At 33.9% G+C, this 27953-nt stretch overlaps 1 protein-coding gene across 5 annotated transcripts in view; it reads left to right on the forward strand.

The window, feature by feature from the left end:
• The window catches only part of TRIQK (triple QxxK/R motif containing), a 93249-nt gene that overhangs the window by 12949 nt on the left and 52347 nt on the right, over positions 1-27953 (forward strand). For 4 of the 5 annotated variants that reach the window (XM_029223254.1, XM_029223257.1, XM_029223252.1 and 1 more), the window contains one exon: positions 3773-3932. The gene's annotated coding sequence lies outside the window, so the exon portion shown is untranslated. Of the gene's footprint in view, positions 1-1680; positions 1728-3772; positions 3933-27953 lie in introns of those variants that run through there. The other variant, XM_029223255.1, reaches the window with a different exon arrangement.

Raw genomic sequence — 27953 nt, forward strand, 5'->3', positions numbered from 1 at the left:
ATAAGTGAGGTGTTAAAGTCTTCTGCTACTGTATTACTGTAAGTTTCACCCTTCATAGTGGTTAATACTTGCTTTATTTATTTAGGTGCTCCCATATTGGGTGCATTTATATTTACAATTGTTATATCTTCCTGTTGGGTTGATCCCATTATCATTATGTCATATCATACTTTGTTTCTTATTACAGTTTTTGTTTTAAAATCTATTTTGTCTATCAGCGCTACCTCAGTCTTTTTTGCTTCAATTTTCATAGAGTACTTTTTTTGCATTTCCTTACTTTCAGTCTCTGTGTGTCTTTAGAACTGTAATGACTCTTGTAGAAAGCATATGTATGAATCTTAATTTTTTAATCCATTCAGTTACTCTATGTCTTTTGATTGGAGCATTAAGTCCATTTAAATTTAAAGCAATTCTTGATATGCATGTACTTATTGCCATTTTGTTAATTGTTTTGGGGTTGTTTCTGTAGTTTGTTTTTTTTTTTTCTCCTTTCTTCTTTTGCTTCCCTGTTGATTTGATGGCTATCTTAGTGTTATGTTTAGATTCCTTTCTCTTTTTTTGTGTTGGTATCTGTTTTAGGTTTTTGATTTGTGGTTACCCTGTGGTTCATATATAACAACCTATATACATATATATACACATATGTTTTGTGTATGTATGTGTGTGATTATTTTAAGTTGATGATCTCTTAAGTTTGAAGGCATTCTAACCGCCTTGTATTTTTATTCCCCCACCACCATGTTTAATGTTTTTGATATTATATTTTTGTTTTTGTGTCCCTTAACTATTTATTGTGGATATAGATGATTTTACTACTTTTGTCTTTTAATCTTCCTACTTTATAAGTGGTTGATTTACTGTATGTTTGCCTTTATCAGTGAGATTTTTTTTTCCTTTCATAAGTTTCATATTTCTAGTTGTGGCCTTTTCTTTTCTGATTAAAGGAGTCCCTTTAATATATCTCTTAGAACTGGTTTGGTGGTGCTGAAATCTTTTAGCTTTTGCCTGTCTGTAAAACTTTTGATCTCTCTATGAAATCCGAATGAAAGCCATGCCAGAGTATTTTTAGTTGTAGGTTTTTCCCTTTCATCATTTAAAATATATTGTGCCACTACCTTCTTGCCTTCAGAGTTTCTGCTAAAAGTCAGCTGATAGCCTTATGGGAGTTCCCTTATACATAACTTGCTGCTTTTAATAACCTTATGGGAGTTCCCTTATATATAACTTGTTGCTTTTAACTTGCTGCTTTTAATATCCTTTGTTATCATTAATTTTTGCTATTTTATTTATAAAGTGTCTTGGCATGAACCTTCTTGTGTTCATCTTGTTTTGGAATCTCTGTGCTTCCTGGACTTGGATGTCTGCTTCCTTCCCCAAGTTAGGGACTTTTCAGCTATTATTTCTTTAAATAAGTTATCTGCTCTTTCTTCTCTTTATTCTGTGACTCCTATAATGTGAATGTCAGTTTGCTTGATGTTGTCCAAGAGATCTGTTAGACTATCCTAATTTTTTTAATTTTTTTTTTTTTTTCTGTTCGGCTTGGGTAATTTCCAGTAGTCTATCTTCCAGATTGCTGATGTGTTCCTCTGTATCTAATCTACTATTGATTTCTTCTAGTAAATTTTTTTTTATTGCAGTTATTGTAATCTTTGCTCTGTTTCTTCTTTATATTTTCTAGCTCTTTGTTGAACTTCTCATTGTGTTCATCCATTCTCCTCCTGCATTTGGTGAGCATATTTATAATCATTACCTTGAACTCTTTATTGGGTAGATTACTTATCTCCCCTTTGTTTAGGTCTTTTTCTGAGATTCAACTTGTTCCTTCATTTGGGACATATTTCTCTGTTGCCTCATTTTTCCCAGTTCTCTGTGTTTATTTCTACATGTTAGATCAGTCAATTATGTTTCTTCATCTCGGAGAAGTGGCCTTATGTAAGAGATATCCTATGTAGCCCAGCAGCATGTTTCCCTCTGGTCACCAGAACTATATGTCTTAGGGGTGTCCCATACATGGGCTGCATGTGCCCTCTGTTGTGGCAGGGCTGACTACCATGGTCATGCTGGTAGGTGAGGCTGGCCCCAACCCAGTTGGCTGCGAAGCCACATGTTGTGTGGTTGTTGCAGGCCTGATAGGGGATGGAATGAGCTCCCCATGCAGTTGGTTATACAGCCTGGGGGAAATAGGACTACTGCTCGCCTGCTGATGTGTGGGGCTGAGTACTAGCATGGCTGTTTGCCTGGTCCAGGTGGGCACTGAGCTGGCACTGGCCTGCTAGAGAGCATGGCCAAGTCTCTGGGCAGCTGTCCACACAGTCCAGGGAGGCATGGGTCTGTTGCTATCCCACTGATGGCTTGAGGGAGGATTCCAAAATGGGGATTGACAATGCTGGTGGTATTGCTGTAGAATGAGCTCCCAGAAATGGTTGTTGTCAGCTGCTCCATCCCCATGGGGAGTCCCAGTTACCTCCTGCCTCTCTGGGAGGCTCTCCAAGATCAGCAAGTGGGTTTGACCCAGGTTCCTTTCAGACTACTGCTTCTGTGCTGGGATTCAGAACATGTGAAGTTTTGTACATGCCCTTTCAGAGCAGAGAGTTTGTTTCCTATAGCTGTCTGGCCCTCCCAAACATAAGACTTGCTGGTTTTCAAAGCCAGACATTTGAGGATTTGTCTTCCTGGTGCAGGACCCCTAGGCTAGGGAGCTTAGTGTGGGGCTCAGGCCTCTTATTTCTTGGGGAGGAACTCTAAGATTTTGATATTTTTTCATTTGTCGTTTGACAACCTGAGGAAGTGTGCTGACTATACCACATCTCTGCCTCTCCTATTCATCTTCTTGTGGTCCCTTCTTTATATGTTTAGTTGTGGAAAATCGTATATGCTAGTCTTCATGTTGTTCTCATGGAGAATTGCTCTGTAAGTAGTTGTAATTTTGGTGTGTCCGTTGAACTCCAGGTGAGTTCATAGTCTTCCTACTCCACCATCTTGGCCACCTCTGCAAGCTATTTTTAATGATATAATTACAATTAGTAAAACTTGTATTCTCAAATACTTTGAGTTAAATTTTATGTTGATTATTATTGTTAGACAGCAGTTTGGAACCACTTAAATTTGATACTCTTATCTATGTGAGAGCAATTGTGGCATAAAGCTAGAGATAAGTTCAGTGCCTGGCACATAATAAGTATTTAATAAATATTCATTGAACAAAAATGAATAAACCGTACATTATTTGAATGTTTTCCTTGTTGCTTTTTAATTGGCATTTGGTTTAGAAAGTAACATGTACTTAACAATTATGGTTGAATAAATATATTTATAGGTCAACTCTACAAATTGCAATAACAGAAAATAAATTAAAATTAGTCTCTACATTCATATTTAAGTCTAAAATATAGTGGAAACATCTCTTAGTACTTTTCAGATAATCACTATACAATGAACCATTCTTCAAGTGTGATCGGCAGAAATAGTGTTACTATTTATTACAGTGGAAGGGGGTCTTTACTTAAATAAATTTAGGACACATTGGGTCAAGTAAATTTAAATAGGCTTTTCTATTATAGGACTTCTCAGAGCTTTTTTATGAAAGTGTACCTTGTGTAAAGGGGGAAAAATATAGTGGCCATAGAAACTTAATTTGAATGAACATATAACAGAGTTAGCAAACCACAAACCAAAACTTGGAAAATGCTACCACAGTGATTTTATTTTGTGGACGTTAAGGAACTGGAGATCATCCATTTAATATTTCCATATACTCTGTTTTGGATTCCAGTAAGAAAAAGCAACCAAGAGTATTATTATTGGTATCTGGAGTTGAATCTTCCAGGAGTGCGAGCGCAGCTTCCTCAGTAAAGGTCTTGCCTTTAGAAACATCTTACCCCTTGACATCTCTCCGGAGTTAAGACTTGGCAGCCTCAAGGACACAGCACAAGGTGTGTTTATTTGATTTAACATTTGGCAAAAGGTGTTTTGACTTGTGGTTTGTTTTCTTTCACTTTGATTTTCTTGTTTTGGTTTGTTTGTTTTTGGCAATGAACTTGAGTTTGGAATTAGTTCTTTTTTATGGGAGGCAGGATTACAATGGGGAAATGTTTTTACTTGTATTTATTTTATGATTTTGGGTAAATCCAAGAAAATGAAGCAAGATCCATAAAACTATAAAATTTTATCTGATTAATTTGTTAAATCATTTAGTATTATTAATTGTCTATGAGAATTTGTTGCCACATTAAATATTTGATCTCTCTTGATGTTTGATACACTATGATACTTTGATACATAACTATATGTTGATAATTATATATTGGTTAAAATCAATGTCCCTGCATAGTAAGTAATGAACAAATTAAGATCATCATAAAATATCTATTATTCAACATTACTTTAAATCTTTCTTGATTAATTGGTATATCTATGTCTCACATGTTTTGTGGAGAGAGGAAATATGTTATAAAATGGAAGAAAATGGGCCCCCATTATATCTGTGACCCTATCTTCTACTCTCTTCTTCCACCCCTCATTCTAATTAGAACTCTTCAATAGCTCCCCATTTCACTCAAGACAAAAGCTAAAGCTTTGAAACTGGTCTGTATGTCTCTGCAAGACCTGGCTCCTTGTTACCTCTCTAATCCCATCCCTAACTACTCACTTGCTTAGCCATACTGTCTCCCTTGTTGTTATTTGAAAATGACAGGCGTGTTCCCATCTCAGGGTTTTTCCATTATTTTCTCTACTGAATTGCTTTCTCCCTGATATCTGCATGACCAATTTATTTACTTTCTTTTGGATTGTTATTAAAAGGTCGCTTTCTAAATGAGGTTTTACGTGGTCACCATCCAAAATATCCCTGCTCTGTGTTTTCTACTTAGCATTTATCTTATCTAATAAACTATGTATTTTATACTTGTCTTGCTTACTGTCATTATCATTTGCAAGAATATTAGTTATTCCTATGAGGGCAAGGGGTTTTGTTTGCTCTGGTTTTATTCTAGCCACCAGAGTAGTCCCTGGCCTTTGATGAGTGAATGAATGAATGCTTAATTTAGAAAATATTTTTTAAGGACTTACCATGAGCAGTGCTAGTTGGTGAGGATAAGGAATGAAATACACAGTTCCTGCCCTCAGAAGTACACTTTGAAGGGAGGTAGAAATTGCAGCAGTATGAACAGAACATTATCATTACTTGGGGAAGCAACATTTAATCAGACTGTGTTGGGCTCATGAAAGTCTTCCTGAAAAATGTAACCCATTGAATCACTCAAATAGCCTAGGTTATGCTGTAGGAACAAAAAAGCCCAAAACTCAGTATCTTTCTTTTTAAAATTTTTATTTTATATTGGAGCATAGTTGGTTAATAATGTTGTGTTAGTTTCAGGTGTACAGCAAAGTGTTTCAGTTATACATGTACATGTATCTATTCTTTTTCAAATTCTTTTCCCATTTAGGTTATTACAGAATACTGAGCAGAGTTACCTTCCACTATACAGTAGGTCCTTGTTGGTTATCTATTTTTAATATAGCAGTGTACAAGTCAATCCCATTCTCCCAATCTTAACACAACAAATATTTATTTCTCACCCAGACTACATGTCCAGATTGGATTGGTAGGGACTCACAGTGACCAAAGACATTGAAGACTTCTTCTGAATGTACTTCCATGATCACTGCAGAAGTGAGAAGAAAGAGTGGCTAGTTATGCACTGGCATATAGAGTTTCACTGGTCAAAGCAAATTGCTTTATTTCAAGTGGGGGACTGCGAAGTACAATACTGGCCTCTATGCAAAGGGAAAGGAAAATTGGAAGATATGTGAACAGAATTAATGACTACCATGCCTTTCTACTGTTTTAAAGGAGTATAGGAAAATTGGAAGATATGTGAACAGAATTAATGACTACCATGCCTTTCTACTGTTTTAAAGGAGTATAGGAAAATTGGAAGATATGTGAACAGAATTAATGACTACCATCCTTTCTACTGTTTTAAAGGAGTATAAGATACCCACGTAAAGAAGTGTTTGAAAGCATTTTCAGAGAAAGGAAGGGCATGGGCAAACCCAGTAAGCTGTTACATATTATGATCATTTCAGAAAACTACACGTAGTTAAAAGTAGTTGGGGTATAGTGCATGCGTGGGATAAAGACAGATAAAGAGATTAGTGGGAAAACAGGGGTTAGATTATAGCACACTATGGAATTAGAGCTCTATCCTAAAGGACTTAGGGAGCATTGAATGATATAATATACCTCAGAGGAATTTCTTGATTAAATTTAATTTGTGAGAGATTATTCCTGTTTTTGTTTGTTTTTTTTGTTTTTATTGAAGTATAGTTGATTTACAATGTTGTGTTAGTTTCAGGTGTACAGCAAAGTGATTTTATATATATATGTATATATACATATATATGTGTGTGTATATATATATATATATATATACTTTTTCAGATTTTTTTCCATTAAAGATTATAACAAGATATTAATATAGTTCCCTGTGCTATATAGTAGGTCCTTGTTTATTTTATATATAGTAGTATATATATGTAGTAGTATAGTATATGTTAATCCCATATTTGTATCATTTTTATTAGATTCCACATGTAAGTGATATCATATGATATTTGTCTTTCTCTGTCTGACTTGCTTCACTTAGTATGGTAATCTCTAGGTCCATCCATGTTGCTACAAATGACATTATTTCATTCTTTTTATGGCTAAGTATTATTCCATTGTATATGTATACTACATCTTCTTTATTCATGTGTCGATGGACATTTAGGTTGCTTCCATGTCTTGGCTATTGTAAATAGTGCTGCTATGAACATTGGGGTGCAGGTATCTTTTTGAATTAGAGTTTTCATGTGAGATATTATTTTGGAATCAGTGTGGGGGATGGCTTTGAGGGGAGGAAAAACTGGAGACAGTAAGACCAATTATGATACTAATGCAGTAATGCGGGTGAGACCCTGGATAAAGACAATGACAGAGGAGATGAAAAGGAGGAGAACAAAAGGTAAAAAGGCAGGAAAGTGTTTATGGGGCGGACTCCAGGGCACAGAGGAAGTAGGATACTTCTTACACTGGCAGTGTTTGTGCCTGAGCATGTGTATGTGGATTTTTGTTTAGTGTGTGTGTAAATGTGTATGTTGCTGTGTGTGAGAGAGTGAGAGTAAGCTTGCAAAGTCAGTTGGCATTACCTAAAGATCTATGTTTTCTTCATGATTTGGTAAACAAGCTCATGTGCCCAGATTGAAACGAAGATGGGTTTCAGGAGAGCCCTGCAAGCTGGAATGGCTACTGAGTCAAATGGGAGATGGGATCACCTTGGGGCTGAGAAGTTGCTGGGTAGTGTTCTGTACTTGTAAAATATCAGATTACACATTTTACAGCAAAAATTGCTTTGGGAAGTTCAGTTGCGTTTTTCTTTAAATTGTTTAGAGTTCAGCAATAATTTGAAAATAAACATTTTAAATGAATTTGTGTATGCTATTTCCATTAGAGGGGCCCATGATATATAACCTATCCCCTGCTCCCAAATTTTGGCTAATGTGATAATGAAGACCCAATCATTTTATAATAGAGGAAAATTTTCTAAAATTAGTGAGGTAGTTATCCAGTGCTTTTATAAAATCATTTTTTATGATAGACTGAAATAAAATACTATAATGTTATAGTGAAGTTTAATTTTCAAAAAGAAAATAGAGAAGTGATTGGAATACTTATTATATTTTTCTTAAAGTTTTTTGGAAGACATTGGAATGTACTATAATTTAAAGATATTCTGAAATTGCATTTCTTGTTTGCCATTGTATGTTAGACCCATGGTCATTTTAAATATTTGGGATGCTAAATTTATTACTGCAAATTCAAGTCTGGTCATTGACAGAACCAGTTTTATCTAATGTCAGACTACTGCTCTAGTAGAAAGAACCATACCGACCTGCCCAATGCACGTGGTGGATATATGAGAGAAATTGTGACATATCGACTTAGAAATAGCATCAAGAGTTTACAACTCCTGAACTCCTGATAAGAGAATATCAAAGAAGTCGTGGAAGTGTTGAACTGAGAAGATTCTTTTCTTAGTGGAGAATAATTGGAGATTTCTGACAAAGATAAGAGATTCAGTTGTTAGTTTAAAAAATGGGGACTAGTGTTTAAGATTTTTGTTGTTGTTCAGAAACCTTCCATTTTAGAAAGTATTTTTGCATACTGATTATGTACATATACTGTAAACATTTAAGTGATAATCTATTCCTTCAAAGTTTTCAACACACTAACAAGAAGACAGCATATGTAATTTGGCATTTTAAAAGTTATCCAAAGATACTTTTGCTGAAACCACTTAGCTGATTATAGAAGATGGTTAGAGTACAATTTATATGTAATTAAGTTACACATAAGATACATATTATGAGACCATTCTTTTCTTTTTGTATCTCATTGACTTTTTAAATGAATGTGAGGTCATCAAGTTCAGGTTATTATTATTTTTTTGTCTAAAAAAACCTATTTGGACTGTAAGGTGCCTCAACAATGAGTAACTGATTAAGCCAGAATGATGTAATAATACTAACAACATTTATTGAGCACTTACTATGTGAGAAGCACCATGTCAAGTACTTTAAATGAACTAGCTATTTAATTTAATGCTTACAGCAGCCACATGAGATAGGAATTCTTACTGTACTGATTTTAAAAAATGATAAATGAGCTTAGCTTTGTAAACAACTAAAAAGTAACAGAACCAGAAAGGAAACGAGTTAAAGCAGGGAAGAGTTAACCCATACTTTATCAGGCTCATATTCTTATAAAAGATAGAGAACATATAGCATTTTTAAATTAAGTTTATAATAATTAAGCATAAAACGTGGATGTTTTAAGTTAACGTAACAGTCTTCTGAAAAATATATCTACTCAAAAATATACTGAGTGTCTACTATGTCCACAGTGTTCTAATAGTTTGAGATTATTTAGTGTACAAACAATTGTGGTACTACATCCTAGTGGAGGGAAGTCAGAAAATAAGCAATAGACTAAATTTAATATGAAAAGAGCTTTTTAACATTTTAAAAGTAATAGTTGATAGGTCTAAGGTAAAAATAACTTTTCTTTTGCAACACTGATCATATACTTGTTCATAAAAAAGGTGAATATTGATTGCTATAATATGGTTATTTATTTTAAATATTATTGACCATTACTTTGAAATCTCTCCCTTTCCTCCCTCCTTACACACTGAAGATGCAGCATTCCAAGAAAACAATTAAATGTCATTTGTAAAATAACTTTATTTTATTTAATTACAGAACTAAGTGCTCCATGGCTTAAACAGAATGAAAGTGAAGTCTTAGGACATATTTTTCCTATGAAGAACACATTTAAGTGCATTTTAGCACCAAAATAACTGCAGATGCCATGATTAAAGATTCAGTCATCGTCTTTTTGTTTGCAATATATAGGGGTATGTTTATGTGTGTATGAGAAAAAGAGGAAGGGAAAGAATAAACATGAGAATGAGAATGAATAATGCCAAAGCTCCCTAGGTGCTTTTGTTTTAGTAGCTTCTCAGAATTCTACCTCTATAATTCAGGGAATTGACTAAACATTTACATATATTGTTAAAGTAAAGGATGCCATTTTCTCTGTTCTATGTTTCTTCTATTTTCTCTCAAGTGGTCTCAGTATTACTATACTGGATATTCTTTTATGTAGCTGTCTCTAGTATACCACTCCGTAACTACTTGGTAGACCATCTTACATCTATTCTTTCTTGTGTATGCTTTAAGGAGTTAAAAAATGGATATAGTTTATGAACTTCATTATTGAAGTAGTAATGATGTGGTACAGTGAAAAATTAAAATGTTTAATCACAAGGTCATTAACAAAGAATGAAAAATAATTAAGGGCAAAAGATGAATAAAGGTTTTAAGATAAAATCGAAACTCAAGTATGAAAAGACCACTGTATTGAGAGAGGCATAGGAAATATTTTTGCAGAGGATATAATCTGTATTAAAAGTCCAGTTCTGTTAGGAACTAGACTTTTGTACTGAATGAGATAACATGAAAGTCTTTGGAACAGGCTGTAAAAAAGTTTTGGAAAAAGTAAAGGTAACAAAAGTGACAAATGTAGTTAAAAAATAAGCAGTAAGGAATATGATTCATTAGGGAGAATTTTGGACCAACCAGAGATTGTGATTATGGCCAATAATGTGAAAAATTTGGAAAACTATATTTTTCTTTTTTAATTGCTTCATCAGTTTATTCATGCACTAAGAGTTGTTTACTTTCATAAAATCCCATTTTCTGACCTGAACTAAACAAGGCAAGTTTAAAGGCAGGGACTCAGAACAGTTCACAGCCTTTTCACTATGTTCATTTCTAAATGCCTTATTTGAAAGAGAATGCCCTGGTTTATGATTTTCATATCTTTTTCCCTTTTAGAAACAGGCAGATGGTATGAAAACTGGACTCCCTTATTTAAAGGGAATGTTGATATTTATAACCAAGCTTATCTCCAGCAAGATTTGTTTTTTGCAGCTGTTCCAGGTTGAAAAAAATATTATATTAAAGCCCTGGCTTGTTTTTCTTTCCATATTTGGGGGGGGGTAATCTTCAGAATGTGAAAAAGTGATGTTTGATTTTAAACATGAATGCAATGTAAACTGTGATTTTTTGCTTCTATATGTGAATTTTCTGTTTGTATGCTGTGATGATATTACTCTTTTTGTTTCACTGATCTATTTCCTAGATACATCACACTTGAGAAATAATTTACTCATCTTTTTCCTATCATCAAAGTATTCTAGGAAGTATAGTATATTTTCACTGAGTTAGCCTTTATTATTAAACAAACTATTTTCTAACTGTCCATTTTGATATGTTAGTCATTTTCTTTCTGCCCAGAGTGAGTATATGTTTTACTGGGAAATCAACTTTTTCTGTTCTTTTTTTATAGTTATATTATTTTTTGTAAGATATGTTTTTCTTTCTTATTTTCTATTCTTTGTTTCTATTTTCAATTACAAATGCTGCTATTTTTCTCTGAACATGTTTTAGAAACTTTCTTTTATAATTTAATAGAAAATTAATTATATTTTATTCTCTAAACTTAATACTTAGAGCTATCTTTTTGGGCATGTGTTGACATAGAATGAATATCTAAGCTTATACACACACATAATCTTTGTTTATATGTGTTCTTATTATGTACCCACATGTACAAAATTTTCCATAAAGAAGGATATTTTATCAATAGATATATTGATTTATTGTGAATAAATGTGATTATTGATTTAAGTGGACATAACTTACACAGCTTGCTTGTCAAGTTAAAGCAAGCCCCACTATTTTCATAAAGATTACCTTCTTGAATATGAAATATTATGCAAATTATGATTATGTCAGACATATATTTTTCCTTTTTAATAATTAAAGCTGAAACTTTTATTTAAAAGTTTTTAGTGTTTATCAGCACTCACAATTAAACTATTTAATTTAATATCATGAAAACCAGCATATTGCTTAAATTTACAAAACCCCAACCATTATTAGTAGTAAACAGTTTATTTCCAGAGAGTTTCTGAATAAACCCTTTAAACTTCAATCTTTGATTCATAAAATAATCAATCTCTCTCTTTAACCACATAGAACATGAGTAACTTTAATAGATTTTATCAGTTCAGTTTATTCCACACCTCCCTTTATTCTTTATAATGATAATCACAGTTAAAAATGTTAAGTGAAGAATATGTGAACTCTTTGTTTGTGTGTCACCTCTCTCCCTATCTTTTTGTAAGGAATGCTTTTCACTCTAGTATGTTAGTTCATTGTACAAATGCCATTTTTTCCTTGCATGAGTGTTTGCCTAATGTGGGTTTAGTAAAAATTTAAATGGAATTCTCAAAATAAACAAATTGACTTGAAACACTTAGTGAAAGCTGCCAGCATTCTATTATTCTGTACTCTCACCATGTAACAAAGCAAGTGATTCTACAAAAGGTATGAAACTGCAAACAAAAGTCTTTCACCTTACTATTCCTGGTTTTATTATTATTGCTGCATGTTCCCGATGGATACCCTATGAGTGAGCATTTAAGGATCCTGTGACCTGGGGTTGTCTATATTCATTTTCTATTTCTTTAGCCAGGAGATCCAAAGTATATATTTCTCAAATTCTTTGAAAATAATAAAAATAATAAAGATAAATAAATATAATAAAATAAATAAATAATTTATTTATAAATAAAAATAATAAAGGGTGTTCTTTCAATCAGTACCTTATACATCTAAATCTCACATAAGTTCAAATACAAAGAGCTAGGGCAGAAATAAAATACATTCTTTTATTATATGATATGGCTGAAGGAGATGTTGTGTTTAGTCATATAGAAGTAGTAGTGTATAAAAAAAGTGAAATAAAATATATTTATAAACTATATTAAAATAATTGAAATTTTAATTCAGAAAGTATTTATGTGTTTCCCAGGCTTGCAGCCTTTCATTTTGAACATCAGTGATCATTATTCTATCAGTTTATGGGGAAAATAGCAAACTGCTCACAATAATCACCCTCTCTTTTTGAAATATCCTTCTAGAGGACCTGATTCCAAGGTAAAATGTTAGCTTATGTGAAGGAGGATTTAATTAACACTTGAAAATTGACCAGTGGGAGAGAGAGAAAACTTGTAGAGTAGTAATGCCATTTTATAGTGAATAAAAATTGATTCTAAATATAATGACACTTTAATTTCTTAATAAGAATGTAGTTTAGGAAGGATCTAACAAACGTGACACATTATTTATTTATTTATTTTTGCGGTATGTGGGCCTCTCACTGTTGGGGCCTCTCCCGTTGCGGAGCACAGGCTCCAGACGCGCAGGCTCAGCGGCCATGGCTCACGGGCCCAGCCACTCAGCGGCATGTGGGATCTTCCCGAACCAGGGCACGAACCCGTGTCCCCTGCATGGGCAGGCGGACTCTCAACCACTGCACCACCAGGGAAGCCCTACACATTCTTTTATCTTTAAAAATAATTACTGGGAATTCCCTGGTGGTCCAATGGTTAGGACTTGGCGTTTTCACTGTGGGGACCAGGTTCGACCACTGGTTGGGGAACTAAGATCCTGTAAGCTGTGTGGCACAGCCATAAAAACAAAAAACAAACAAACAATAAATAAAATAATTACTAATAATAACCAACATGGCTATGTTTAACTGATTCAATAAACTAGATATTAGATAATTAATTTCCAGGTATGTATTAGTTTTCTATTGATGCATAACAAATTACCATAAACTTAGTGTCTTGCAACAACAACCATTTATTAGCTCACAATTTTGTGGGTCAGAAGTCCAACATGGCCTGAATGGATTTTCTGCTCAGGGTCTTACAAACCTGAAATCAAATGCCAACCAGGCTGTTCAAGGCTCTGTGAAAGAATCCACTTTTAACCTCTTATATGTTCTTGGCAGGATTTAGTTTCTTCTGGTTGTAGGACTGAAGTCCTCATTTCCTTCTCAGCTAACTGATCTATTTCAGGTCAGCCTTATTTTTTGCCACATAGCCCCCTCCATCAATGGAGAATTTCTTATACACAGAATTCCTTTGACTTTGAATTTCTCTGACTTCTCTGGCTTTGACCTCTAGACCAAGATTTAAAATGCTCATATGTGAAACCCCTTTGCTGTTAATGTAGCATAATCACAGGAGTTATATTTTATCATAATCACAGATTCCACCCACACTTAAGGAGGGGAAGAGAGTTACAAAGAAGACCATATTGGAGGTCATCTTAGAATTCTACCAATCACATTTGATGTAGTCATTACTTATCAATATGAGTGTATGGATAACTTTTAATCGACGGTGTGCTCTAGGATTACCTCATTATTTTTGTAGCTAATACCAGGTCTTTCTTGCTCTGCTCACTTAAAATTTTTGTGTTTACATCTAACATTTTACTTCCTACATCTCTGCTGCATTATCATAGTTTTCTTCTTATCTGTGTTTAGAACAGGTGAGACATAGGACCACACATTGAGATTTCTACTTTTAAAAAGCAGCTAATGAATTCCTAGGGAGAGTTATTCTGGGTCTCTTTTGGACATTCAAAACTGTTTTGAGAAAACACAGTTAATTGCAAAAAGCTGTAATGTATTTAGGAATTGATGGGGCAGAAATAGAGTAATGAATTATATATATATTATCACACGTTCCCCAGACAACAGATTCTGAGGCACAGCTTAACCTTGAGTGCAATACTAGGGGGACAAGAGTGAGTGAAAAATGGAAGAAAGAAAAACTTTAGATAAGGAGGAAAAACAAATACAAGGTGTTTACTAAGCTGGCCATAGGTGCAAGAGAAAATGTAGACTTTTGTGTGGTCACGTGGGACTTCTCCAGGCCGGCTGTATAGAACCAATTAGTTGGGTTGAGCAGAAGAAAGTAATTTATCTGCCAGCATCTGCCTATCTCTTATTTTTCATTGGTCAAAGCTCACCTCATGGTTTGTTACTATCCCTGTACTTTTCAGATTGTTGTTGTGCTATGGGGCTTGGGATTTGGAAGTGGCAGGAGGAGCCAAGCTTCCTATGGGTCTAGGTGTAGGTATTGCTGTAGCTGTGGAGGTAGTGTTGGAAGCTGTACCTTCACCTTCACCCCCAGAGGAAGCCAAGTCAGCCAGTGGTATTTGAAGATTAGTTGAGATTAATGGCTTGTGCTATTGGGTAAGTGATTGAAGATCCAGGAGGCAGTGAATCTGCGGAAGTACATAAATTGGGTCTAACATAGAATGACATGTAGTGATTGCATCTGGTCAATTTCTTTAAAGATTCCTTATAATATGTAAATGGGCCTTTAATAATACCTATGTCACAGTTAAAACTCACTAAATGTTTATGAAGTTTAATTTTTAGATAACATCGTCTCCTTGGTCATCAGATAGTCTTTTCAAAATTTAGATAGTTTATTTGTTAATAGATGGTGAAATACTCAAGCATAATTAATGTGAGAAGCAATAGATATCATTCCTTTGGATATCCATTGTTAATTGAGTCCTAGAGTTATACCGAAAGGCATTGATCTTGTGGATGTGTTACTTTTCAAATATGAGTATTCAACCAGGTCAATATTCTTTACAAAAGCCAATTGTCTAATTTTCACACCATTACTGTAACAGCAGAATTCAGATTAACATTTACATGGTCTTCTTATACAAAGATTTTGTTATTATTTATTTTTTGTTATTATTATTAGGATCAGGGTAGGATTGAACCCAGGTTCTCTGATAAGGCTTGTTGGACTGTCCAAGGTATAAAGGTTAAGAACAAATAGATGTATTTAATCTCTGAGGTTTCTTCTGATTCTGTTGTACTAAATAAACTATTGTTTATACTCAGATCCTTCCTTTTATATATTTAAGGTAAGCTCCATGGCTTTAATACTACCATTCTCATTCAAAAATTGAGGTATATTCATATGTCTTTTAGTTAAGTTCTGTGGTTTTAACTACCATGTTTGTCCCAGATTTTTTTTTTCTTTCAAACTAACCTCAAATATTAATCTCTGGGACTATATTTTGATTGACTTTTGGAAAATTCTAACTATGAAGAAAATAATAGCTCTCTAAATTTTGTGGTTGATTGAGTGAACAAACAAACCAATCTAAGTTTGTATAATTCAAGTACATTTTCATTGTCAATTGTACATGAAAAGCATATTATCTGTTTTATAATGAAATATTTCATTGTCAAATGAAATGTTATATAACAATGTTATAAATATCTATGTCTCACCCCCAAGAGTAAGAAATAAAATTACAAATTGAAAGCTTCATCTTATGGCCATGGTGGAGGAATATGGGCCACACTTTGCCTGCTTTAAAAAACTATCAATAACAAACTGGTATATTTCAACAATTTTAAACATTGGACAACAGACAGTAGAATTGTGATTCCTAAGAGAAGGAAAACGGTGAGCACTGGATTTCTTCCTGGAATTAATTTCCTGCTTGTGGGTATAGAGAGGAGGAACCCAAACAGAACCCAGCCACCTCACTGAATTTAGCTGATATGGATTGGAGTTTGGAGAAGCTGAGTGGGCTATATATGGTGGGGCAGAGTTCTGGAGGGAGCTATGCAGTGAGAGCATTTCAGAAATCTACATAGGGGTTCCCTTGCAACTTTATTGTGTGCTATGCCATACATGTGTAGTATGTAACTCCATTTGGCTGGGCATAGCATGGGAAGGGTGTGTTAAATTGAACAATTATGAGAGCTTACACAGAGTGGGGAGATTAGAGCTTTGGCCAGTCAGAATGGAAGGACTTCATGGTCAAGTAGGGCAATTAGTGGGACCCTAGAGATTATAATGCCTTAGAAGTAGGACTGATCTGAGTGAAGGCTGTCCAGACCCAGCCTAGAAAAATTTAAATAAAACCTGATCAGAGCTTCCCTGGTGGTGCAGTGGTTGAGAGTCCGCCTGCCGATGCAGGGGACACAGGTTTGTGCCCCAGTCCAGGAAGATCCCACATGCCATGGGGCAGCTAGGCCTGTGAGCCATGGCTGCTGAGCCTGTGCGTCTGGAGCCTGTGGTCCACACGGGAGAGGCCACAACAGAGAGGCCTGCATACCACAAAAAAACAAAACCAAAAACAAAACCCTGATCAAACTGATTTGTAACTTAACTGCTTTCCCATCCTCCCCTCCCCCTAAAAAAAAACCCAAAATGTTTCAAAGGAAGAAAATGATATCCAGATACTCAACAATGTAACATTTATAATGTTCATCATCCAATAAAAATTACTAGACATGTCAAAGTGCAGGAAAATGTGATCCACAACCAGGATAAAAAATAGTCAATAGAAAGAGACTCATAAATGACAGATTTGGTGGACCTACCAGCAAGGAATTTAATTAGTTATTATGAATATTTTTAAATTTTTGGTGGGAAACATGAAAATAGACAAAACATGAACAAAATGGAAGGTATTAGAACATAGACAAAACATGAACAAAATGGAAGGTATTAGAAAGAATCAAAGGAAGTTCTAGTGATAGAAAATACAGTTTATGAATTAAAAATTTTACTGTATGATATTAATAGATTAGACACTGTAGAAGACAAGATCAGTTTGGACATATTGTAAGAAAATCAGCCCCAAATGGAAAATAGAGAGAAAATGATTGCTTAAAATTAAAACAAACAACCAAAAACCCACAGAGTCTCAGTGACTTATGAGACAATATGAAGTAGCCAAATATATATGTAGCTTAAGTCCTAGAAAGTGGGGGGCAGAAAAATATTTGTAGAAATCATGGCAGAAAAATTTTAAAATTTGATGAAAACTTTAAACTCACAGATCTAAGAACTCAAGGAATCCTAACAAGGATAAAAAAAAAAAAATTAGACAGACACCAAAACACATCAAATTGCTGAAAACAAGGATTTAAGAAATCTTCTAAATTAGCTAGATCAGGGGAGGAATATGAAACAAAGAAAAAATGGTGAATTTGAAGAGTGTTCATCAAAACTATGCCAGCCAGAAGACTGAAAGAAAATATTGTGACCCTAGAATTCTATACCCAGCAAAAATATTCTTCAAAAGTGAAACACAAAAAAATACTTTAAAAAAATCTTAGAGAATTTGTTGCCCAAACACTTGCATTACAAGCAATATTAAAGATAGTTCTTTAGGAAAAATGAAAATGAAACCTCAATCTATACAAGGAATAAAGATAACTGGAAATAGTAAATATGTTGATAAGTATAAAATGTATTTTTCTCATTTCATAAATTTTTTAAAAGATGCTTGTTTAAAGCAAACATATTAACTATGACTTGGAGTGTACTGTTGCAAGGCCTTATACTATGTTAAGTAGTAGAATGTTATTTGAAGATAGACTGTGATTAGTTATATATGTGGGTTATAAATTCTGGAGTAACCACTGAAAATGTAAAACAAAGAGGAATAACTAATAAATTAAAAGTGAAGATAGAATATTAAAAAAATGTTCAATTAATCCCAAAGAGGCAGGTAAAGAAGAACAAGGAAAAGAACAGATGGAACAAATAAAGAACAAATTGCATGATAGTAGATATAAACAGAAATATATCATAAGTCCAATAAACAAAATTATCTTAAAACTCCATTTGAAACAGGTATTTTCAGCCTGGGTAAAAAGACAAGCCGCAACTATATGCTATCAACAGATATAATTAAATACCTCTGTGCAAACTATCTCAATTTTTATCTTCCTTCCTCATTCCCACCAAATAACTAAAGAATTTGGTGTTTTGGTGTTTATTATTAGGAAGCATGAATATACATATATATAATATTGTATATATTTTACCTAAATAATATTAGCTATTGATTTGAATGTTTTAAAATGTTATATAAATGTATTAACACATGTATTTTGTCCATATGTTTTACTGCCTTATATTTCATTGATGAATAAATTGTGATGTACATGCAGGGCTTTTTTCTTTTTTTTGATGTTATTAAAAATGTTGCACTGAACATTCTTTCTAGTGTTTTTGTGCATGTAAATATAGAATTGTTTTTCTAATTCATATAACTAGCAGAGGAATTGATGATTCTGGTGAATGCATATCTTAAATTTTACTAGATATTGCTACATCACTCCCCAAAATACTCATTAGTTACTGCTCTTATTTTGTTACAGTAATCTATTCTCTTTAAAAAGTTCTGTAAGTGATCTTGCATGCATTTTAGAGGTATTCATAGTATTTATAGGTATTTTATAGATTTTACTGTTATAGTAATTATGATCTTTGTACCTAGATTTAATATACAGTAGCCTTGCTGAGCCCTTGTAAAGAATGTTGCACACAATCTAATAATTTGCCTGTAGTTTCCTTTCTGTCTCCCCAGTCATATTATTTGTGAATAATAAATTTTGTTTTTTTTTTTTTCTTTCCAATCCCTGCATCCTTTCTCCCCTTGTCTCACTATATTACCTGGATTTCTCAGTACAATGACTATATTTGTCTTGTTTATGATTTTCACTATTAAGGATAATCTTTATCTGTTTGCCTGTTTATAAAGCACAGTGAGAAAGTTCTTTTCTATTCCTGTTTCCTCCCTCCCTTTCTCCCCTGCTCCCACCCAACTCTTCCTTATTTTCTTTCTCTCTTCTCTTTAAGAATCAATGGGTAGTAGATGTAACTTTTATTTTTGCATCTATTGATTGAGGACTTTCATTTTTTTCTCTTCTTTAAACAGTTACATGCAGAATATTATTAATGTGTTATCTAATATTAAACTATCCTTCCATTTTTGTTATTGGTCCAGCTTCTTCATGGTGAATTTTGTTATTATGATTATACATACTGGATTTAGTTTATAATATTATATTTAGGATTTTTATATTTCTCTTCATAATTGTGATTGGCTTATGATTTTTCACTCTCATAATGTCCTTATAGTGTGTATTTGTATTTTTCAAAATAGCTTATTGTATATCTGATCTAGCTTGTTAAGGATTTTCTTTTCCTCGAATATTCCTTTCACATCTGAAGCTGGGGAGCTGATTGATAAGCATGTCTCTTAACCAGTTCTTGATATCTTTTATTCATTAACCAGATGCTTATTCCCTTCCCTTATAATCCTTCTAAATCAGCTTTCCAATAATCCCTTTAATTCAACAAACTTTACATGAAACAGAGGTTTTATGGGATGATAATGTGCAAAATTTGAAAAGGTAGACAAGTAACATTGGAAACATAGTTTCAAGTCCTCTCAGAGATTGACAAGACACATGTGGAGATTCAGTAAAGCTTTGCAGAAAACTTGTCCTAAAACTACCACATTTTGGGAACTTGGTTCACGTTTACTTCAATGTAAAATACATGTAAATTAAGAAAAATAAAAATTTTAACTTTAAAATAAGCCATGCTTGGTTATAAATAGTGATTTTGATAGATTAAGAGTGAATCAGAATACTTCATCTACACAGATATATATTATTTTGGGCTAAACATAAAAAATGTACTTTTTGCTAGTAAACCTTTGTCTCAGGTAACTTATTGAAAGCTCTGAATAAGAATTTGCTAATGTTACTTCAGAACCAAGGTAAGGGAGTTCATATTGAGGAATTATGATAAAATAGATATACATCTGTTTACTTAGGAATTTCAGAGATAAGAATAGATGCCATCTGAGATGTTTGCATTTAGAGCTTATTGTTTTCCCTCATCTTTTAGCTACCAGTTTTTGGTAGCATCTGGTTGGAATACAGTTTTTTTGTTATTGATATGATAATTGAAACAATCTTGGGTTTCATAAAATTCCCTTAAAATAACCCCTCATTTAAAGGGATTATAAGTATTGAAAAATCAAAGTTTGTGACCTTTAGAGCTAGAACCCTATTTTTAATTACTCTTTGTCTCTTCAAGAAAAATAGTCTGAAGCTGTGTTGGTCAAAGGTCAAAGATATGAAACTGCCTTTTCTCTGCTTGAGTCCCTGAAGCCAAACATAGCCTTGGTTCCTCTCATTCCTCTTGACTGTTAGTAGCTCTTAGCATGCAGTGTACACGTTGCCTGACTTACTGATTTTATACTAGAACTGTAGGTGCCTTTGCTCTTTTTACATGGTTGGATATGTGTCTCTTCTTTTATCAGCATTTTGTAGTAGTAAAAACAGGGTCTGGAGTTTTATTTATTTGGTACCATATTATTGTAACCTATAAAAACTTTTTGAAAGTGCAGTTTACAATAAAAAAAAAACCTTATTTGAAAGAGTGTAGTTTATGACTTTTTAATTAACTATTAAAAGTTATATCATAGGCCAATCCTAGCTTAATTATCTTTTGCAAATGTAATACGAGAAATTAACTGAAGTGCATTTCCCGTTTTGCTGAATTTAAACCCTGCAAATCATAATGATCATTTTTCTGCTTAGGAACATGGTCCAGAGAGAAATCCTCTCCCTGTCAGATTTGAAGTGCCTATTCCTTTGATATTTATGCGAGGTTCAGAATTTTAAAAAATAATTCCATGGGACCCAGCTAATGTAACTCCCCCGCCCCCAAATGATGAGCGTTGCTGATGGTACATGCAGGCAGCTTTTTGTCTATTCTGGGCAGTATAAATTTAATGTGTTGTTTTCAAGTATGCCATGTGTCCAGATGCCACAACAATCTGTGAATTAAAAAGGCATTAAAATAAAAGTAAGTAAAATATTTGTAGGTATTTTTTTTTTGAAGACCTGGGAATTTGTGATACAATAATGTTTGGATTAACTAATTCTATTAGGTTTCAGGAAAAACAAGTGCATTGTTTTCTTACAGCAATTTTAAACATTTTATGGTGTGGATTTATACTACTACTCTATCCTCATCGCCTAGCCCATACCTTCTTCTCCCGCTATATTACCTATTTCTGTTAATGACATTACCATCTCGCTAATCCAGTATTTTGCAAGTATAGGCCATGAACCACCTGAGTCTGAAAACTGCGGCAGGGAGCTGGTGCTTGTTTAAAATGCAGCTTCCTTGCACCCACCCCGACATTTCTGACCGGGTGTCTCTGAAGAATAAGACCTGGGACTTTGTATTTTAGTTATGACTCAGTTTAAAAGCATAGTCATCTTCAGCTCTTCCTTTGCCTCATACCCCCATCCAGCATGTTCCCAAATTCTAAAAGTCAAACACCAAAACATCACTTCCTTTCTATTTGCTGCATTCCTTCCTTAGTGGATTGCCTTTGAACATAACTAAATTTTTTTTAAAACTTATTAATTATGTTCAAACCTTCCAGTCTTTCTAATATCATTAGAAAGTGTCTGATTTGGTTACCTCACTGCACAATACCCTTTTATGGTTTCCTGTTTGAAACAGGAAACCCGAGCCTTTTCCTCTGGAACTGAGATGCTCAGTTCTGGGCAGCTGACCCTTTCCACAGGGACTGGGATCTCCCCATTTTACCCAGGCCACAGCTGCCTCCTGAGAGGGAGGCCTGAGTACTCCATGCAGTTATGAGTTAAGCTGGTTCGAGATATTACACATTCGTGTTATATTCATTCACTTTTTAAGATGACCTATTTGGCCATTTTTCCTCCCCTTAACACTTATGCTCCCCATTATTTTGTTTTTGTTTTTGTTTTTCATGGACCACTCTTTTGCTGTTTCCTTATGTTCCTATATTTTTCTTTATGTCCCTCTTGAACCCCATCCATTCTCAAGCAATTGATTATTACTTTTACCTCTTGGCATTAATTGAAACCTTATTCTTCTCAGAGACACCATTTCCCTGAAGCTTTCTTCAGTGGAAACTGTTCTTTCTTTAACCCTCCACATACCCATGGATCAAGATTTTGGTTGTTATCTTTTCATTTCCTTATTACCACTTCCAGATCATTTCTTTTTCCATGCATATAGAATGACAAATGAAACAAAAAAAAAACAGCTCCTTTGTGGTTCATTCCATTAGACTGTAGTGCCCTTTACCTCTCTTCTTTGCTGTTATCTGTGGACATTCAGGTCACAGAGTCTCCCTAACTTAGAGTTTTCTTTCCATCCTACCCCAAATCTTTCCACCCTCCTGAGTACCTTCACTATTCATATGTATGAAGTATATATTATTCTGGTCTCTTGTTTCCTTATCTGCCATATTGTTTTTCTGTCATTTTAGTCACCCTCCATGATGGGTGACTAACGTGCTTCATCCCAATAATAACACCAATCACCTCACCTTTGCTATTAATAACCTTTAGTTCTTCTAGAGTAAAAGAAGACTTTGGTTATTGGACCTCATACAAATCCTTAAGTCCAAAAATCAATCTATTTTCTGCTTAACTCTTAAATCCTCACTGTCTCCACTTCTTTCTCTATCTTTAAACTCCATGGTACATCATTTCACCCACTTTTTATAGTACCCTAATCTTCTTGCCCTACTGCCCTTCTGTTATGCCTGTCCAGGAAAAACAAAACTTTGCTTAATCCAGCCTCTACCCCTTCCCTAGACCAGCAATGCACAGCTGAACACTCAGAAATATATTATTTGCAATCATGTAGCTTGCTGCTACTGTGGATTCATGGTTACCAAATTAATGTGGTCTCTTAGTGTTTCTCATTAATCCGGTTTTCCCGAGACACCTCTTTCCATTTCTCCACAACAGAAATTCCAGCCTCTGCACTCTCAAATCTCCAAACTTCCCACCTTCCGTTTCACTCTTAGGAGATAACCTTGCTTCCTAATTCATGGTGAAAGGAGAGCTACCACTTAGAGCTCCCTCTGCTTTCGGCAGCCAAGCCTCAAAACTTACATATATTTTTACTCATCGTTTTTCCTCTTTCCTGCTGAAGTGAAATAGGTAGTCTGCTATGATTATTCCTTCAAGTGTACACTGAATTCTGTCCCTTCCTATCTACTTGGAAACCTCAATCATTTTCTGTTTTTTTTTTTTTTCCTGTGTCTTCACCTCCTCACTTTGTGCTGGTTACTTCTACTTACTATTTAGACCAACTCAAATTTCCATCTGTATTCAAAAACAAACATGCCCTCAAGAGTAAAACAAAGCAAAGCATAACAAAAAAATCTCCCTCAACCTCAGTTCCTCTCTACTTACTATCCTATATCTCTCCTTCCTTTTACTTATTTTGTAATAGATTTGTCTAGGCTTTCCATCTCTGCTTTCTCACCTTGTGCATATTCCTTAGACCATAGGAATTAAGTGTTTCAGTGTATGTGTCAGGGAAGAAGCAGGGATGACCATTGTTAAATCATATTATAAGGCCACTTATAATGAAACTGATGAATGCCCATTCAATTTAGGACCAAAGGAGCCATTGCTTCTTTTGCTCAGCATAGTATTTTTGAGATTTATTTCCATTGTTGCATACTATCAGTAGTTTTTTGCTGGGTAGTATCTCATTATATGAATAAACCGCAGTTTATCAGCTTTTCTATTGATCAGCATTGGAGCTGTTTCCACTTTTTGGCTACTATGAATAAAAATACTATGAACATCCTTGTACAAAGCTTTTTCTGTAGACATATGTATTTATCTCTCTTAGATAAATACATAGGAGTAGAATTGTTGGTAGTTAATTTTGTAAGAAATTGCTATACAATTTTCCAAAGTGGTTATATGATTTTACAACTTATATACATGAGAGTTTCAGTTGCTCCACATCCTCCCAATATTTTGTAGAGTAAATCTTTATTTGAATCATTCTAGTGGGTGTATAGTGATATTTCAATTCTAATTTTAATATGCATTTTGCTGATTACTAATGGTGTTGAGAACTTTTTTGTGTGCTTGTTTGTTATTTGCATATCTTCTTTGGTGAAGTTTCTGTTCAAGTCTTTTACCCATTTTTTGTTGAGCTGTATGTCTTATATTATTGAGTAGCTCTTTATACATTCTGGATGCAAGTTCTTTTTGTCAGATACAGGTATTATGAATATTTACTTCCTATAGGTAACTCACCTACTTGATAAACTTCAGTACATCCTCTTCTTTTTGCTTTTATGGTGCATACCATCTGTGTTCTCTCTAAGTGTTATTTGCCTACCCCAAGGTCATGAAAATAATCTTTTTTCCTAGCAGCTTCATTGTTTTGTTGTTTTTCTCTTTTGTTTAGGTTTATGGTCTATCCTCAATTGAGTTTTGTGTGTGGTATGAGATAGGGGTCTGTTTTTATTTTTCTTTTTCCCATAAGGACATAGAGTTGTTCCAGCACTATTTGTTGATACTGTAATTACTTTAGTTCTAAGTATAGATGAAGGGTAGTCCCAATCACTAAGATTCCTCTTTTGGAACATGACTTTTTGGCGTCATACAGATTACTGTCTTGTAGTTACTTTTCTAATGAACTTTTATATCAATGTTGGCAAGTGATCAGGATTTTGGAAAGCACATTTTCACACATTCGAGTTTTTACATACTCTTTCTGCAGCTACAAAGGAAATTAATTTGGCAAAGTAAAGATGAAATGGTCACTTTGATCCTTGAATATATAAGGAAGACCACTGTTTAGCTCTCCAGTTTTATACAATAGGAATTTGTTCCTATTGCAGACTTATCTCACTATTACACTTATGTCAAGGTATACATTGTCTACTTGGATGCTGTGTCACATTTTGATAGTCTTTTTTTTTTTTTTTGCGGTACGCGGGCCTCTCACTGCTGTGGCCTCTCCCGTTGCGGAGCACAGGCTCCAGACGCGCAGGCTCAGCGGCCATGGCTCACGGGCCTAGCCGCTCCGCGGCATGTGGGATCTTCCCAGACCGGGGCACGAACCCGCGTCCCCTGCATCGGCAGGCGGACTCTCAACCACTGCGCCACCAGGGAAGCCCTTGATAGTCTTTTAATTACCTATTTTTCACTTCCTCAAGTGTGGAGAATTATCTCAGGAGATCTGAATCATGTACCCTTGCTTGAAATATTAAAATATAGATTCCATGAGTGGGGGAGGGGTACGGAAGTGACATTTAAAGTAAATTGCAGAGTTTCAAAATCATGGACCTAAAAGCTGAATTTGATAGTGCACTGGAACATGAGTAGGGAACAAAGGACAAACTTGGATCATTAATGCTTCTTTATACCAAGGATTTTTGCTTTATATAGGAAAAAGGCCATAATTTGGATGACTTAAGTATGTTCATTACATGATCAGCTTTGAAATTTTAAAACATTACTCTGGAATGTTAGATCAGGGACCCTTATCTTCTTCGTTTACTACTTTCTTCAATTCAGCTTCTAGCATAAGATTGTATTTCATGATTGATTCTCAATTCTGATCAAGCCATAGCCAAACATCTTTTTTGCCTGTTTGTAACTTAATACTAAGGTTAGAGGGTTTTTTTTTTTTGTTTTTTTTTAAGTGAGGGTCTATCTTGTAGCCTTAAAAACTGAGATGGTTAATTTTTTGTGGTCATGGGTTGAATTTTTTTAATAACCTTTGTTTCGATCTGTATTTAAATGTCACAGTCTGGATTGAATGCTTTTTCTGGAAGCAGAGACATATGTGAAGGCTTCAGGTTTCTTATTTCTTTACATGTTCTTTCTGGATTTCATAAAAAAGGTATAAATGAGCAATAAAATAAGTTGGTTGGAATGTGATTAAATATAACACTACCTTTGTTTTTTTTAAAGGTCACATATTATGCTTAAAAATATGTATGGGAAATTGCTGTGCAAAATTCAGGTTAAGAAAGGATATTAAAAACAAAAGTATTCTCTTTAATTTTAAAAGTCCTAAAGAGTGTACAGTTTTAATGGAGTAAAAATTAATTATGAGTTATTTTAATATGCAATTTAGGTATTAAATAAAATTAATTTTTTTCTTCCTTAAAAATGTGTTATCAAGTTTCAAGAATGTTAAAAACTTCTCTGATGATTTAATCTAAAATAATTCTTACAGCAAAATTCATAAATAATAAATATCTTATTAATCCATATTTTAGTTTAGCTGGGTCTCAGAGCAAGTTAGTTCCTCAGGGAACGTAGTCTTCTTTATAAAAGAAGGTGATGAGATGTAATCTCCAAGGAATTAAATTGTGAAAACAATCTTGGTATTGTACATGCTAATATAAATCTGTTATTCCCTTTCTGCATCTATCACAACACACTTTAAATTGTGGCTGATCTTGTATGCAAATAGCTGTCTTATTAGAAATTGTGGCTGTATGTGCTAATGTCTCCCTGGATTTCTAGGGGGTTTGCTATCTAACCATCGAAGCAATAGAAATGAATGATGTTTACTGCAAGGCTTTGAAGAACAAAGAAAAGACAGAGCATTTTAGAGGTTCTAGATGTCTGAGGCATTGACAGTTTGCACCATACACATGAATGGGTTTCTCTTTAGATCATTTAAAATAGCCCTGATGTGTTTATTAGGAAAGTAAAATATTTTCCACCTTCTTGTGTTTGTTGCAACTAATAAAATGTGAGTCATTTGTGCATGTGTGTGCTCTCTAGGCATTTTTTTGTTTGTTTCAACATTTGTTCAAATGTAACCTTGCTTAAAAAATAGAATATAATAATTTCAAAGATAAGAATAAAGTTTAAATTTTTGAAACTTTGCATAAAGGTTATCAATCACCAAAATAATTAGGAACAAACATTTAAAACTAGTTCCTCTTTAATGTATCTCCTAGGTTGAAATTCTCTTAAAGTTTTTATATTCACAGGTTATTATACACATAAAATGTGTCATTTATAGAGTGTAAGCCCTTATAAACCTTTAGGTTCTTTAGCTTTTTTTTTTGATATAATTTTGTGTATTTAAAGTACATTTTAAAGTAAATAAAGTCCAGTTTACTTTGGTGAAAAGATTCTCTATGAGTTCCTGACTTTTTTACTTACTACAGATAATGAATGAATAAAATACTGGCCTCTAAAGTGTTATCTCTGTTTGGATGTTTGTTTAAATGACCAGGAAGGAATTGGGGGAAACATAGTTAGTGACTGTTTTGGTAGGTTGCCTTAGTAACTTGCTTTTTAAACATTTAAGCTATTCCATAAAGGCAAAAAAAACAAAACTAAATTGAAGAGAGAATAATATCTTGTGTATTTATTCATTTAAACTAACTTCTCTCCTAAAATGTAGTGATATCTTCTCTAGTCCCACACAATCAAGATTAAAATAACTTGACTCCTCTCTACAATTAACAAATGCAAAACAGTATGCAAATGGAATTGCTGTATGAATAAATTATATCTGTTGACATTATTTATGGTACTTCTTTATCAGAATTATTTTTGATATTCTGAATTACAACAAGTGAGAATATAGGATTAGGTGATGTCTTGGTTTCAATTCTGAAATTTTAAGCATGTGTTATCTTAGATGTAATAACTACATGGTTTATGAGAGATTAAGACAATTTATTTGACTTTTTGTCTTGCTTTGTACATTCCTAGATATTACCATAATATTAAATCTGAAGATTATTATGAATATAAAAATAAATTTTTATCT

Source organism: Monodon monoceros, unplaced genomic scaffold (assembly GCF_005190385.1).
Source record: "Monodon monoceros isolate NGI ecotype Baffin Bay Population unplaced genomic scaffold, NGI_Narwhal_1 Super_Scaffold_14, whole genome shotgun sequence".
NCBI classification, from domain to species: Eukaryota; Metazoa; Chordata; class Mammalia; order Artiodactyla; family Monodontidae; genus Monodon; species Monodon monoceros.